Source organism: Macrobrachium rosenbergii, chromosome 1 (genome assembly GCF_040412425.1).
Source record: "Macrobrachium rosenbergii isolate ZJJX-2024 chromosome 1, ASM4041242v1, whole genome shotgun sequence".
In the NCBI taxonomy this organism is placed as follows: Eukaryota; Metazoa; Arthropoda; class Malacostraca; order Decapoda; family Palaemonidae; genus Macrobrachium; species Macrobrachium rosenbergii.
The window spans coordinates 30,910,416-30,927,422 of NC_089741.1; positions in this window are offsets into that span (position 1 = coordinate 30,910,416).

The window sequence follows — 17,007 nt, forward strand, 5'->3', positions numbered from 1 at the left end:
CTTTTTAGTGGGGTCAGTGACTTTTGAGTGAGGTCGGTGACTTTTTAGTGATGTCAGTGACTTTGAGTGAGGTCGGTGACTTTTAGTGATGTCAGTGACTTTTTAGTCAGGTCAGTGACTTTCGAGTGAGGTCAGTCACTTCATAGTGAGGTCACTGCCTTTACAGTGAGGTCAGTGACTTTACAGTGAGGTCAGAGACTTTATAGTGAGGTCAGTGACTTTATAGTGGGGTCAGTGGTTTCATAGTGAGGTCACTGCCTTTATAATGAGGTCATTGACTTTTGAGTGGGGTCAGTGACTTTATAGTGTGACTTTATAGTCAGTGACTTTATAGTGGGGTCAGTGACTTCATAGTGAGGTCAGTGACTTTAACTGAGCATCAAAAACGAGAGAAATAAAATATTCTAGAACTGACTTTTAAGAGTCGGTCATCATCAAAGGGTTCGTCACAATCCCAGACAGTGAATCATTTGTGGTTGGAAAACTTTCACGCGTGGCGACATATTGCACGGGAATTATCACAGACATGGACTAGAGTGAAAATGCCCTGTGAACTTTGTCACCTACATCCATTGATCCCAAACACATACACCCACATTATGTGTGTATATATACATATACACATAAATATATATATATATATATATATATATATATATATATATATATACATACATATACACATATATGTGTATATATACATTTATATAATGCATATAAATCTGTGTGTATGTTGATTACACATAATTCATTATATTCTACGGTCTGAATACGAATACTTAGATCCTGCATTAATATATATAGGCTATATATATATATATATATATATATATATATATATATATATATATATATATATATATATAAAACACACATATATATATATATATATATATATATATATATATACTATAACACTGCAATTCGCTTTCTAGTGATGATTTCCTTTCCTTCCATCTGGATTCAAGACTTACAGTGATAATTATATCCAAAAAGCTCGAGGAACTCGGAAATTTCTTAATAAGGTCATTGCGGTCAATAAAAAAACAAGTAAAAATGCGAAAATCCAGTTGTCTGTACATCGCGTAATCAAGGCCACCGAAAATAGATCCATCTTTGGGTGGTCACGGTATAATGCTGTATGAACCGCTGCCCGTGAAACTTTAACCACGGCCCGGTGGTGGCTTATCTTATATCGTTTGCCAGAAGCACGATTATGGCTAACTTTAACCTTATACAAAATAGAAACTACTGAGGCTAGAGGGCTGCAATTTGGTATGTTTGATGACTGGAGGGTGGATGGTCAACATACCAATTTGCAGCCCTAGCCTCAGTAGTTTTTAAGATCTGAGGGCGGACAGAATAAAGTGCCTACGGACAGACAAAGCCGCCACAATAGTTTTCTTTACAGAAAACTAAAAATCAGACATAAGAGTCCAGTAAATCTCCTGTGCACTAACAAAATGGTTTTCAACAACAATAAATATTCGCACACGTGTATTCCTGCATTTTTAACCCTCTTGTATACTATCTCTCTCTCTCTTTCTCAACTCTCTTCTATACTCTCTTCTAGCGCTCTCTCTCTCTCTCTCTCTCTCTCTCTCTCTCTCTCTCTCTCTCTCTCATTTTTAACCTTCAACCTTCTTGTATACTCTTTCTCTCTTTCAATCTCTCTTGCATTTTTAACCCTCTCTCTCTCTCTCTCTCTCTCTCTGCACGGTCTAGCCAAAACGAAATAGAATTACACACAAAAACGCTGGAACTGCGGAACGCGAGCGCCAGAAGAAGAAGAAGAAGAAGAAGAAGAAGAAGAAGGAGAAGAAGAAGAGGAAGCGAATAAGAGGATTATTCTCAGCCTCCCTTTGCTTCGGCGGGAGAGAGAAATTCCGCGATCCTGCTCTCGACTTTTCCGCAGTATCGCCCTAACTCGGGTGAAATCTTCCCCGGGTATCGGAGGCAATGAGGACGACGCTCGCGGGCAAATATCATATTATTGCAAGCAAGCCAAGGAGGAGAAAATGTTTGTCTCGGAGCGGCAGTAATCCGCTATACACACACACACACACACGCAGACACTTACACACTTACACAAACATACCCCTCATCCAACCCTTTTTCAATTATTATATTAATAATGCAAGCACGTGCAAGAGGATGAAAATGTATATATTACAACGTCAGTAATCGGCAACTTACACACACATACACACACACTTTTACAGTTACACACAAACAAACTTACACAGCTCATCCAACTTCTTTAAGTTATTATACTATCACAAGCAAGTCAAAGGGAAGAAAACTGTATATCATACAGTGCCAGTAATCCGCAACACGCATACACACACACACACTCATACACACACACACACACACACAAAGCTCGTGCAACCCTTTTAAGTTATCATAGTATTGCACAATTACACACACATACACAAACAGTTCATCTACCCACACTTTAAATTATTATGTTATTGCAAGGAAATCAAGGGGACATGCATATCTTACAACGTCAGTAATCCACAACGCAAACACACACTCACACATACACATACACACACTTACACAAACACACACGCACACACCCAAACCGCTCATTCAATCCTCTTTATATTATTAATATTACTGCAATCAATTCAGAGATGAGAATGTCTACCTCACAGACAGCGTCAGCAACCCGCAACAAACACACACACAAACACTTACACAAACATACACAAACACGTCGCCCATATCCAGCCCTCTTGAAATTATCATGGTAGAATATTTGATCGCACTAAAATCAAAGGAATGGGGAAATGTTATTATACCCAGTCATCCTGACAAGTCGTAAACATGAATATACCTTTTCGCAGTCATGCAAAATAAGTAAATATTATTCCTTTAGCAATCTCCCTCCCTCCCTCACTCGCCCATGAAAAAAAATCCATAGATGGCTACATTCACGTCAGAGGTAAATACTGTATTAAGTCAGTGGATGCCCCCTTCACGTGCTATTAAAAGTTGTGATATTTCTGCGTTCAAATCAAAAGAGCAGAAAGGGTAAAGACAATTATCATTTCTTCAGTGACCCCATCCACTCTCTGGTAAAAATGAATGAACTCTGCCATTTAAGTTACGGAGCAGGAAAGGTGAATATTATTATTAGTAGTAGTAATAGCAGTATTATTATTATTATTATTATTATTATTATTATTATTATTATTATTATTAGTAGTATTAGTAGTAGTAGTAGTAGTAGTAGTAATAGACTGAAGATGAACCCAGGACAGGGTTCAAAAGCTCTTGTAACGTTTTTATAAAATCAACATAATTCATCACTGAATATTATTGTCGACCTGATATACAGCATTATCATTATTATTATGTTGTGGTTGTTGTTGGGGAAGCAAATCCACATTAATATATCGGTACATATATCTTAAAAAGTTGGGGGGGGAATCGAACAGATTCCCGTTGCTCCATATGAAAATATCTAAAGTTTGACAACTCACGAACTACATTATTATTATTATTATTATTATTATTATTATTATTATTATTATTATTATTATTATTATTATTATTATTATTATTATTATTATTATTATTATTATTACTGTTACTGTGTTGTTGTTGTTGTTGGAGAAACAAATCCACATTGATGTATGGGCACATATATTTAAAAAAAAAAAAAAGGAGTGGGGGAGAATCGAACAGATTCCCGAAAGCTCTCCGTAGAAATTCATTTTTAAATATTTGCATCCATGCGTAGCTGTGGACTTGTTTCTCCATTCAAGAATCATGCTTCCATGAGTATCTTTTACTTATTATTATTATTATTATTATTATTATTATTATTATTATTATTATTATTATTATTATTATTATCATCGCTCCTTGCAACACTTCTACCATTTTCCCCCTTATAGGGTCGTGATGGGAAGCTGGTAACCAACCCACCCTGAGGCCAAGCAGAAATGCATCACAGGGCCTTTGAAGGCGACCAGTCCTTCTTTGTCTTCTGAAAGCAAAGACAATTCAACAAATCCCTAACTACAGGTGAGTGAAAAAGCATATTTTACTGGGACATAGTCTTCAGGTGTAAATCATGCCTCCTTTTTTGGTTTAATCCCGTTGCTGTAGCTGAGTTGAGTTGATATGAATATAGAATTTAGGCCAAAGGCCATGCACTGGGACCTATGGGGTCATTCAGCGCTGAAAAGCAAACTTGGCAGAAGAAAGGTTTGAAAGGTGTAACAGGAGGAAAACCTCAAAGCAGTTGCACTATGAATCAATTGTTAGGAGAGGGTGGGAAGTAAGATGGAAGAAAGAGAATGTGAAAGGAGGTAGAGTAAAAGGAACGAAAGGGGTTGCAGCTGGGGGCCGAAGGCACGTTGCAAAGAACCTTAAGTAATGCCTACAGCGCACCGCATGAGGTGCACTGACGGCACTACCTCCCCTACGGGGCGCTGCTCTAATCAACTGAATATTTAGTTGTTTAGGATGGCATAGGATTTGCCGTATATAAGACATGTCACCCTCATCTCATTGCCTTCAACGCCGTGGGATGCAAAGGGCCTCTGTGAAATTCCTCCGCCACTCATGTCTTTCCAGTACTTTCACTTCCACAAATCTCCTCCACTCATCTCCAGCCTCCAGCCTCACTGCTCTCAAGGAGTAGGTCTGAGTCTTGCTTAATGGTATCCTAGCATTTTCCTGGGGAAATACTGGATGTTAAAGGTAGCCTACTTAGCCCCACATAGGATCCAGACTCCTTTACTAGAGGTTCCTATGCAAATGAGAGGTGGTATATACATGAGTTTCATAAGAAATAATGGTAATTCTCAAATGAGCTTTTTTCCTGCATATCGCCGCGTGGACATGTTACCGTAGCATAAGATATGCAATCTCTCTCTCTCTCTCTCCTATCGTCGCGTGGACATGTTACTAGCATAAGATGTGCAATCTCTCTCTCTCTCTCTCTCTCTCTCTCTCTCTCTCTCTCGTAAGAAATAATGTTAATTCTTTAAGGAACTTTCTCCCGTCCTATCGTCGCGTGGACATGTTACCGTAGCATAAGATATGCAACCTCTCTCTCTCTCTCTCTCTCTCTCTCAGCACAGGCTGGTCGCTTTGCTCTCGATGTTTCTGCTCGACCGTTTCTCAATCATTCTCCCCGTCTATTTATTCAAGTGATCATTAAACAAACTGTTTCGGCTGCCGTCTGTTTAGACAGACAGAAATACTGTCATGAAACGGATGGAACGTTGATACTGAGAGAGAGAGAGAGAGAGAGAGAGAGAGAGAGAGAGAGAGAGAGAGAGAGAATTTGAAATTCATGTTTCTAATTGCGTCTGGATATGTTTTTTTGTGGTTTCTGTATATGAACGTACATTTGTATCGATGTCTAAGCACACTGCGAATATACAAACATGCATACACACACACACCCACATACATACATACATACAGACATACATACATATATATATATATATATATATATATGTATGTGTGTGTGAGTATATATATATATATATATATATATATATATATATATATATATATATATATATATATATATATATAATATATATACACATATGTATATATGTACCTACGGTGCTTCTGTAACTATACAGAATGAAGGCATCTGCGGTCAGTTGTTGCTAATTCATTTTCAAATGAATTATCTGCATTTTCAAGTAAGTTAGCTCTTCCTAAACCCCAAAAAAACTGTATTTTTGGTAAAACAGTCCCATTGTCTAGCCAGTTATTCATTAATTGGCAGAACCGTTATTTCAAAGTAGATTAGCCTACATGATTATAGACGTTACTGTGACTATATGCATACGAATTGATTACTTCCAAACAGAGGTGGCCCCAAGTAAATCAAATATATACACTTCCACAGAAATCAGCTATTCGCAAACAAACCAGTCATACTTCACACACACACAAAAAAAAGAAACAACACGAAATCGGTCAGACACACTTCGAAAGAAATCAGCTATTCGCAAACAAACCGGCCTTCCTTAAAAAAAAAAAAAAAAATTAATGGATATTCCTAGTAAGATTCGTTCCGTTTCCGGGCAAGTTCAGCCGCCCCCCCACCTTCTCCCGGATAATGTGAAGCCCCACTAATAATTCAGTTTTCACAAACACAATCTCGTCGCGGTCGAGCGAGCGAATCCAGAAGTACCTTAACGACCGATATCGATTCCCCCGGGGATGCATTATGTAAGGGACCCACTGTAGGCTTCGAATCGCCATATATAATTCCCTTTGACGGGAACTCCACGCCTCCTGCCTGTCCAGGCTATATATTTTTGTCGCCCTTTCGCGTGCGGTATTAAGCTTAGCTGGTTTTAATGTTTGATAGCGGATTTATTCCGTGGGTGTACATAATAAATAAATAAATAAATAAATAAATATAAATAAAATAATATATATATATATATAAAAATACTTAAATCTCTCTCTCTCTCGCTCTATAAAAAAAAATATATATATATATATATATATATATATATATATATATATATATATGCATATACATATATATGTTTTATGTATATTTTATACATACATTATATATACACTTATATATAACCTATGTATACAAGCATATATATACACATACATATATACATATAAAAATATAATCTATATATACATATACATACATAATATATATATCTATATATATAGATATACATTCAAACACAGCAACTATCTATTCTAACCTCGTTTTTCAACTGGCTGTCAAAGAGGTTCAAAATGGCAGACTGACTCTAGGTCAGTCCATTAGAAAAATGACGTTCAATCCACTCGATTGACATCCAGAAAGGAATTGCTTGATTGAACCACAAACCTCAACATGTATTGACGGGGGCAACCTAATTGAAAAGAATATCCTTTATTTGCAATACATGCTGGATTCCGAGCTGAAATGAAAGTGCATGAGAGAGAGAGAGAGAGAGAGAGAGAGAGAGAGAGAGAGAGAGAGAGAGAGAGTCATTTCTTACCTGAATTAATAAACATTAATAAACATTTATTCTATGAGAGAGAGAGAGAGAGAGAGAGAGAGAGAGAGAGAGAGAGAGAGAGAGAGAGAGAGAGAGTCAAATCTTACCTGAATTAATACAAAATTAATAAAATTTTATTTTACGAGAGAGAGAGAGAGAGAGAGAGAGAGAGAGAGAGAGAGAGAGAGAGAGAGAGAGAGAGAGAGAAGAGAGAGAGAGATTTTTTACCTGAATTAATAATTAACATTAATAAAATTTCGTACTATGGAGGTTTTTACGACAGAGAGAGAGAGAGAGAGAGAAGACATTCTAAAATATTCTTAACCTACACAGGTTATACTGGCATCTTTCAGAGCACCTTACCATCGGCATCAACGATCAATTATTTGGCGAAGCCAGGTTCCATGGATCAATCACTCAATCAGAGTATAAACAGCGAATTCACGGAAGCTTCCCCAACAGGCATTCCGGGGGTTTTTTAAATCTCAGTAAATTCAATCACTGAAAATCAAAGTACTGTTATTGACATGTATAACTTTGCACGCATCGAAGAGAGTCGAACTTTTTCTGTCCGCTCTCATATCTTAAAAACTACTGAGGCTAGAGGGCTGCAAATTGGCATGTTGATCATCCACCCTCCAATCATCAAACATATCAAATTGCAGCCCTCTGGCCTCCTCAGTAGTTTTTATTTGATTTAAGGTTAAAGTTAGCCATAACCGTGCTTTTGGCAACGATATAGGATAGGCCACCACCGGTCCGTGGTTGAAGATTCATGGGCCGCGGTTCATACAGCATTATGCCGAGACCACCGGAAGATAGATCTATTTTCGGAGGCCTTGATTATACGCTGTAGCGGCTGTACAGAAAACTCGATTGCGCCGAAGACACTTCAGCGCACTTATTACTTGTTTTTCTTTTAAAAAAAGTTTTGGTTTTTGTTGCATTACTAGGGTAAATTTAGTCGTAAATTATAACAATATCAAATAACTAATACTCTTTTTTTATATATATTAACAAAATGTATCACTAACACATTACTAATCAGATACTAACCGATCCAAAGGAAAAAGGAAAAGAAAATCTTAAAATTAAAAGTTAAACTACAAAAATAAGAAGTAAAAAATGCACCGGAGTTTCTTTGGCGCAATCGAGTTTTCAGTACAGCGCATAATCAACGCCACCGAAAACTGATCAAACTTTCGGTGGTCTAGGTATTATGCTGTATGAGCCGCGGTCCATGAAACTTTAACCATGGCCCGGTGGTGGCCTATTCTATAACGTTGCCAGCAGCACGATTATGGCTAACTTTAACCTGAAACAAAATAAAAAATACTGAGGCTAGAGGGCTGCAATCTACTATGTTTGATGATTGGAGGATGGACGATCAACATACCAATTTGCAGCCCTCTAGCCTCAGTAGTATTCAAGATCTGAAGGCGGACAGAAAAAGCACGATCATGACTAACTTTAATCTTAAATAATATAAAACGGACTGAGGCTAGAGGGCTGCAATTTGGTACGCTTGATGAATGGAAGGTGGATGATCAACATACCAATTTGCAGCCCTCTAGCCTCAGTGTAGTTTACATGATCTGAGGGCGGACAGAAAAAGTGCGGACAGAATCAAGCGCGGAAGAACAAACAAAGCCGGCACAACAGTTTTCTTTAACAGAAAAAAAATTTGATTTACGGAAAAGAAAATCTCAAAATTACAACGAAAACACCGCATACAAAAGGGAAGAAGTTACTTGCAAAACAAACCCTTTAGTCGAAGTAATACAGGGAGAGAGAGAGAGAGAGAGAGAGAGAGAGAGAGAGAGAGAGAGAGAGAGAGAGAGAGAGAGAGAGAGAGAGAGAGACGGGTGCATTGGAAAGGCACACTAACAAGCCAAGTTTGGCGTGCGCGCATGAAAATATATTGCACAGTTTACAAGCGATCCTGAGCTGCAACAAGAAAAAGGAATAAAAACTAAAAAAAAAAAAAACTGGAAATATAAGTTACGATTGGGTCTGAGTGGGGAGAAGTTGTCAAGTTTTGTTTCTCTATTACAGCAATACAGTCGCGAATAAAATGTTTCTCTCTCGCTCTTTCTATATATATATATATATATATATATATATATATATATATATATATATATATATATATATATATATATATATATATATATACATACATATACATATATATATATATATATATATATGTATACGTATATATATACATATATGTGTGTATAGTATATATATTATGTGTTTACATATATATGTATTAATATATATAAATACAATATACACACACACACACACATATATATATATATATATATATATAAACAATGGCATTTATTACCACCATAACAAAAGTATTTTAGTCCCCATTCAAACAAAGGCATTTACTGTCTATTTAAACAAGTCTTTCGTCCTCTTTAAAACATACGCATTTACCGCATATTCAAATAAAAGCCCTAGGTGACAAATAATAATAATAAAAAAAAGACTTTTACTGGCCTGCAAAAGAGCAAGTGGGTCTGTTCAGTGTTTCCTCAGTGTACACCTCACTATATTTTCCCTCCGTTTAAAGTTGTTCCTTTTCATCTTCACTCAGAAACCTAACTTTATCATTTCAATAATAAATAAACTTTACTTCATAAAATTTAATCGAGTAAGAAATGCGCCGACGTTTCCTCGGCGCAGTCGAGTTTTCTGTACAGCGTATAATCAAGGCCACCGAAAATAGACCAATCTTTCGGTGGTCCCGGTACAATGCTGTATGAGCCGCAGTCCGTGAAACTTTAACCACGGGGACGGTGGTGTCCTATCCTACATCGTTGCCAAAAGCACGATTATGGCTAACTTTAACCTAAAATGAAATAAAAACTACTGAGGCTAGAGGATGCAATTTGGTGTTTGATGATTGGAGGATGGGTGATCAACATACCAATTTGCAGCCCTCTAGCCTCAGTAGATTTTAAGATCTGAGGGCCGACAGAAAAAAGTGAGGACAGAAAAAAGTGCGGCCGGACAGATAATGCCGGCACAATAGTTTTCTTTTACAGAAGACTTAACACTGACATGGATTCTCTTGTGGATTATAAAACCTCTTCAATCCTCTCCTTCTTCTTCTCCCTTTAGGATTAAACTAATGGCAATGATATTCTTGAGCCCACAATCTCGACTCTCTTTCTTAACACTGAATGACACTACTCATAAACTATCTAGGCACCTATTTTCATATTTGCTCTCCCATCTCTCTTATCCTACATGCCCCTATGCCCATCCGCCATCACCCCCCTTACTCCCCCTCCCCCTCCTCCACCAATCTCCAACAACAAATCATCCTCCATCCTCGATACACCATCCCCTACAAATTCCCTATCCCCCGTCACCCCGCCCCCTTACTCTCCCCTCCTCCACACTAGTTCTTCGTTGGGCGAGCGGGTTCCGTTCTCAGCTACCACTCTGTTGGCCGCGAGTTCGAATCCCCGACCGGCCAATGAAGAATAAGAGGAATTTATTTCTGGTGAAAGAAATTCATTTCTCGCTATAATGTGGTTCGGATTCCCCATATAAGCTGTAGGTCCGTTGCTAGGCAACCAGTTGGTTCTTAGCCACGTAAAATAAGTCTAATCCTTCAGGGCAGCCCTAGGAGAGCTGTTAATCAGCTCAGTGGTCTGGTTAAACTAAGATATACATAACTTAACCAATCTCCAACAAATCATCCTCCATTCCCGATACACCATCCCGTCCAAATCCCCATCCCCATCCCCCTTACTCTCCCCCTCCTCCCCAATCTCCAACAACAAATCATCCTCCATCCTCGATTTACCATCTCGTCCAAATCCCCATCACCCATCCCCACCCTTACTCTCCCCTCTTCCCCAGTCTCCAACAACAAATCATCCTCCATTCTCGATTCACCATCCTGTCCAAATCCCCATCCCCATCACCCCATCTCCCCAGTCTCCAACAACAAATCATCCTCCATCCCCCATCCCCCCAAATCCCCATCCTCCATCATCCCCCTCCTCCCCAACAAATCATCCCCATTCTCGATTCACCATCCTGTCTAAATCCCTACCACCTCCCCTTACTCCCCCAGTCTCCAACAACAAATCATCCTCCATCCTCGATTCACCATCCCGTCCAAATCCCCATCCTCCATCAACCCCCATCCCCCTCCCCTCCTCCCCAAACAAAAATCATCCTCCACTCACCATCCTGTCCAAATCCCCACCACCTCCCCCACCCCTTACTCCCCAGTCTCCAACAACAAATCATCCTCCATCCTCGATTCACCAACCCGTCCAAATCCCCATCCCCCATCACCCCTCCTCCCCAACTCATCCTCCCTCCTCCCGTCCCCTACCACCTCCCCTTAGTCTCCAACAACAAATCATCCTCCATCCTCGATTCACCACCCCGTCCAAATCCCCATCCCCATCACCCCCATCCCCTCCTCCCCAGTCTCCAACAACCCTCCATCCCGATTCAGTCTCCAACAACAACAAATCATCCTCCATCCTCGATTCACCAACCCGTCCAAATCCCCATCCCCATCACCTCCCCTTACTCTTCCCTCCTCCCCAGTCTCCAACAACAAATCATCCTCCATCCTCGATTCACCACCCCGTCCAAATCCCCGCATCATCCCGCCGCCCGCCGAGAAAAAAAAAAAAAAAAAATCGCGAGCAAAAATCGGCCCCAAATTCAAACATCATTGACATCATTAAATCTGGTTCTTTGAGCCCCCGCCTGGAAACGTTGCAGTAATAAGCGATGACATTTGGACTGAATGTTTTAATTTACAGTTGTGATATTTTAACGTGTGACTTCTGATGACATTAGCTCTACCTGGGCTCTTTGCGAATACTGGACACGTATACGATGGCGCGGGGAATAGTGAAATATGAAGTATATATATGTATATATATACATATACATACATACCTACGTATAAAGATGGGCATTTCTACAAATCAAAGATCCTGCCTTCATGTAAAATATGCATCACTTACGTGCCCCTGTTGATGCTTGACAACGAAATAAAGGGATAGAGATGTCATGTGGATGACTTACCTTGACAAATGGCTGGAGAGTCAGAGTCCTCCACCTGCCGAAGTAATAGAGAATATTATTGTTATTATTATTATTATTATTATTATTATTATTATATTATTATTATTCAGCATAAGCATACACCCATAAGGAATAAGCTAAAGACGCAATTATCTTGCCATAGAAACTTCCAGATATTAAATGCTCTTACACACACACACACACACACACACACACATATATATATATATATATATATATATATATATATATATATATATATATATATATATATATGAAAAACGACAAAAAAAAGTAAAAAATAAGCCGAAGTTTCTTCGGCGCAATCGAGATGTCTGTATAGCGTATAATCAAGGCCACAGAAAATATATCTATCATTCGGTGGTCTCGGTATAATGCTGTATGAGCCGCAGCCCATGAAACTTTAACCATGACCCGGTGGTGCCCTGTCCTACAGCGTTGCCAGACGCACGATTATGGTTAAATTTAACCTTAAATGAAATAAAAACTACCGATGCTAGAGGGCTGTAATTTGATATGTTTGATGATTGGAGGGTGGATGATCAACATACCAATTTGCAGCCCTCTACCCTCAGTAGTTTTTAAGATTTGGGAGGACAGACAAAGCCAGCAAAATATTTTTCTTTTACAGAAAACCTAAAATCAACGAACGGTATCATAGAGACAAAATGAGTCAAATGGGTCAACATAGACAACCAAATCCAAGGAAAACTTAAAATATGCGTGCATAAAAAGTAGAAAATATTCGGTACTTCACAGAAGTATTGCAGCCTCCCTTGAACTCTGTGGCACTGACTTGCGTTGCGTCACTTACAACTGATTGGCTGAATACTTTTAAATGGCGTCGCAAGGGCAATGGTCACTGCTGAAAACACTGCAATACAGTGGATGGAAACTAAATCTGCAGAAAGTTGAAATGTTGAGTCAAAGCTCAAGAAATTTAATTAAAGCTTAGAAAGTTCAGTGGAAGGTCAGAGAATTAGATGAAAGGGTAGGTAATCCAGTCAAAGTTCATGAAATTGAATGAAAGCTCCAAAAACTGAATGAATGCTCCAACAACTGAATGAAAGCTCCAAAAACCGGATGAAAGCTCCAAAAACTGAATGAATGCTCCAAAAACCGGATGAATGCTCCAAAAACTGAATGAATGCTCCAAAAACCGGATGAATGCTCCAAAAACTGAATGAATGCTAAAAAACTCAATGAGTGCTCAGGAAACTGAATTAAGCTCAGTAACTCTAAGTGAGGCACATGAAACTGAATGAAAACTAAAAAGAATACACTGAAAGCTCACGAAAAAGAATAGAACCTGCAAAACTGAGATAGAATAGAACCTGCATTGCTGAATGGGAGTTCATGAAATTGAAAGAAAGCTCGTGAAATTGAATAATGGCTTATGAAATTGAATGAAACTTGGAAAACTGAATGAAAGCTCACAAAACTTATTACAAAACTTACGAAGTTGAATAAAAGCTCACGAGATGAGTGAAAGTGTAAAAGATGAAATCTCTAGATAATCATTACCCATTTCACATCAATCATTCCCCTCATTTTCCGGATATTTAAATCGATCAGGCATCACAGGATTGAGGTCTTGTTGTCAGTGATGCCAACCAACACACTCCTCATCCCCCCCCCCAACCCCCCAACACACACAAACAATTTGAAGTTTGTATTCAATTAAGCAATTTTCGAATGGACGGGACATAAAGTCTATTTTTTTATTTTTATCCCGTACATTCGTCGGCCTAAAAAACAAATACTATAAATAAAAGATACCTTTTAGTTTTCTGTAAAAGAAAACGATGGTGCCGGCTTTGTCTGTCCGTCCGCACTTTATTCTGTCCACCCTCAGATTCCTAAAATCAACTGAGGCTAGAGGGCTGCAAATTGGTATGTTGATCACCTACCTTCCGATCATCGAACATACCAAATTGCAGCCCTCTAGCTTCAGTAGTTTTTATTTTATTTAAGGTTAAAGTTAGCCATAATCGTGCGTCTGGCAACGATATAGGATAAGCCATCACCGGGCTGTGATTAAAGTTTCATGGGCGGCGGGTTATACAGCATTATACCAGGACTACCGAAAGATAGATCTATTTTCGGTGGTCTTGATTATACGTTGGAGCGGCTGTACAGAAAACTCGAATGCGCCGAAGAAACTTTGGCAGCGCATTTTTTGCTTGTTTACTCTTATGAGTTGTTTCATTTTGCTATTTATTACCTAACTTACTTGTGAGGGCAATTATGCAGTTTAAATTGTCCTTTTCCTGACGTATGCACAGCGCCATAATTAAATATTCATTTATTTACCGAACATCGCAGAAGGTTAAAAATTTGTTACCAAATGGTCACTGTTCGTCGCTACTGTGAAATGTTAGGCTATGACAGTCAATATATATAACAAAATATATATATTATATATATATATATATATATATATATATATATATATATATATATATATATATATATATATATATATATATATATAATTTTTCTGTTAAAACAAAATTTCATAAAAACGTTAACATGTAGAAAGTAAATGCTATATTTCAGAGACCACCTGTCTCTCTCTTCAGGCAAGAAAAGAGACAGTTGGTCTGCGAAATATAGCATTTACTTTCTACATTTTGGAGTTTTATGGGCTCATATATATATATATATATATATATATATATATATATATATATATATATATATATATATATATATATAGAAATATCAACACAATCACGTGTGGGAACAGTTAGCTTGCCTAGGTAATTCCTTAGGGACAGTTGTACTCAGGTTCCAACTTCTTTTATGACTTGCGTGGCCTGGTTGGCAGCGCTCTGGTCTTACATTTGAAAGACCTGGGTTCTGATCCTGATGTGAGTCAAAATTTATATATATATATATATATATATATATATATATATATATATATATATATATATATATATATATATATATATATATATATATATAATATATATGTGGAGTGTATATACATATATATAGTGTAATATATATATATATATATATATATATATATATATATATATATATATACATACATATACACACACACACACAGCTTTATAGCAGTACCCCATCTCCAGCGACTTCCAAGGAAAATAAAAACGCCGCAGGAGGGAGGGAAGAAGGAACGGAGGAAGAAAGAGAGGAAGAGAATCAGACTTCATTTAAACCCTTCGCCTTATCCGTCACAGCTCATTCTTAATTATAATGATCTCCCCCTCCCCCCCTTGAACCATTCGAAGTAATTAAGAACGCGCCTTGCTCCAGGATTAAATGTAATTATCCTAACCTGATGGAAGTCACTCCGTTTTTATCCCGGAGTTTTTTTTTTTTTTTTTTTTTTTTTTTTTTTTTTAGGTGGGATTAGATTTTTTGGGGGGGAGGGGGAGGGGGAGGGGGAGGAGGAAGAAGAGGGACTTACGTGGTGTACAGTTACTTAATTGCTATGTCACTTTTAGCTAGAGTTGGAAGTGACCACTGTTGCCAGTTGGATGGGATTACACAGTGTTATTATTATTACTATTATTATTATTATTATTATTATTATATTATTATTGTAAGTCTGATGCTATTATTATTATTATTATTTATTATTATTATTTAATCATTTTTGTCAGTTTGATGGAATTACACATTATTATTATTATCATACTATTATTATTATAATTATTATTTTATTAATAATAACCATTGCTGTAAGCTTGGTGCTATTATTATCATTATTGTTCAGTTAATTAATCATTGTTGTAATTTTGATGGAATTACACACAATTATTATTATTATTATTATTATTATTATTATTTTATGATGATGATGATGGTGATTATTATTAATTGTTCGTTGTTGTCATTTTGATGCTATTACACATTATTATTATTATTATTATTATTATTATTATTATTATTATTATTATCACTTAAAACGTAATTGAGAAAAAAGTGAAAACATTCTTGCACAACCATGCCCTCTGCCACCTTACCACACCCCTTCCCCACGCAACCTCACCCCCCCCCGGGCCACCTACCCCGCCCACTTCATTCTTCACCGAATCCCTAATCCATTTATTCATTTCAGGTTTGGGACTGAGAGATTTTTAAGCAGTTCTCTGTCACCCGGTATACACGCATTACTTTAGACAAACTTGAATAGCAAAGAATTATGCAATTAGAATAGAACAGAGTATAAAATTTAGGCCAAAGAACAAGCGCTGGGACCTATGAGGTCATTCAGCGCTGCGAGGGACATTGACGGTAAGAAGGTTTCAAAGGTGTAACAGGAGGAAAACCTCGCAGTTGCACTGTGAAGCAATTGTTAGAGAGGGTGGAAAGTCAGATGGAAGAAAGAGAATATGAACGGAGGTACAGTAAAAGGAATGAAAGAGGTTGCTAATCACACAGTGATCAAACATCAACAAAGTTTGTTTTACATTCGTATCATGATCATGGCTAATTAATCGGTATTAATACGAAATGTGAATGTCAAAAGATTTGTTGCCACTGATACAAAGTTTAACTAAACATAAACTCCAGATTAATATTTGTTCGGCAATCGGGACGATTACGACAAATAATTTTTAACAAATATAACCCCAAATTAATATTAGTTACGCAATCGAGACGATTACGACAAATAAAGTTGTTATAAGCAAGTAATTCTAAATGATACATCATAATGAATCCAGCGTTTGAACAATTAATGAAAAGGTTAAATTGATAATAACATCTCCAGTTTTTCCAAACGACGCATTTTGTGCAAATGTGGAGGAAACCGCCGGCGTTTGAAAGTTATTAAGGATATAATTACCTCGGAGTGAATGCAATCATGAAGTAAACATTCAACAAATTTTTTCATGCACATGCAAATTATTTT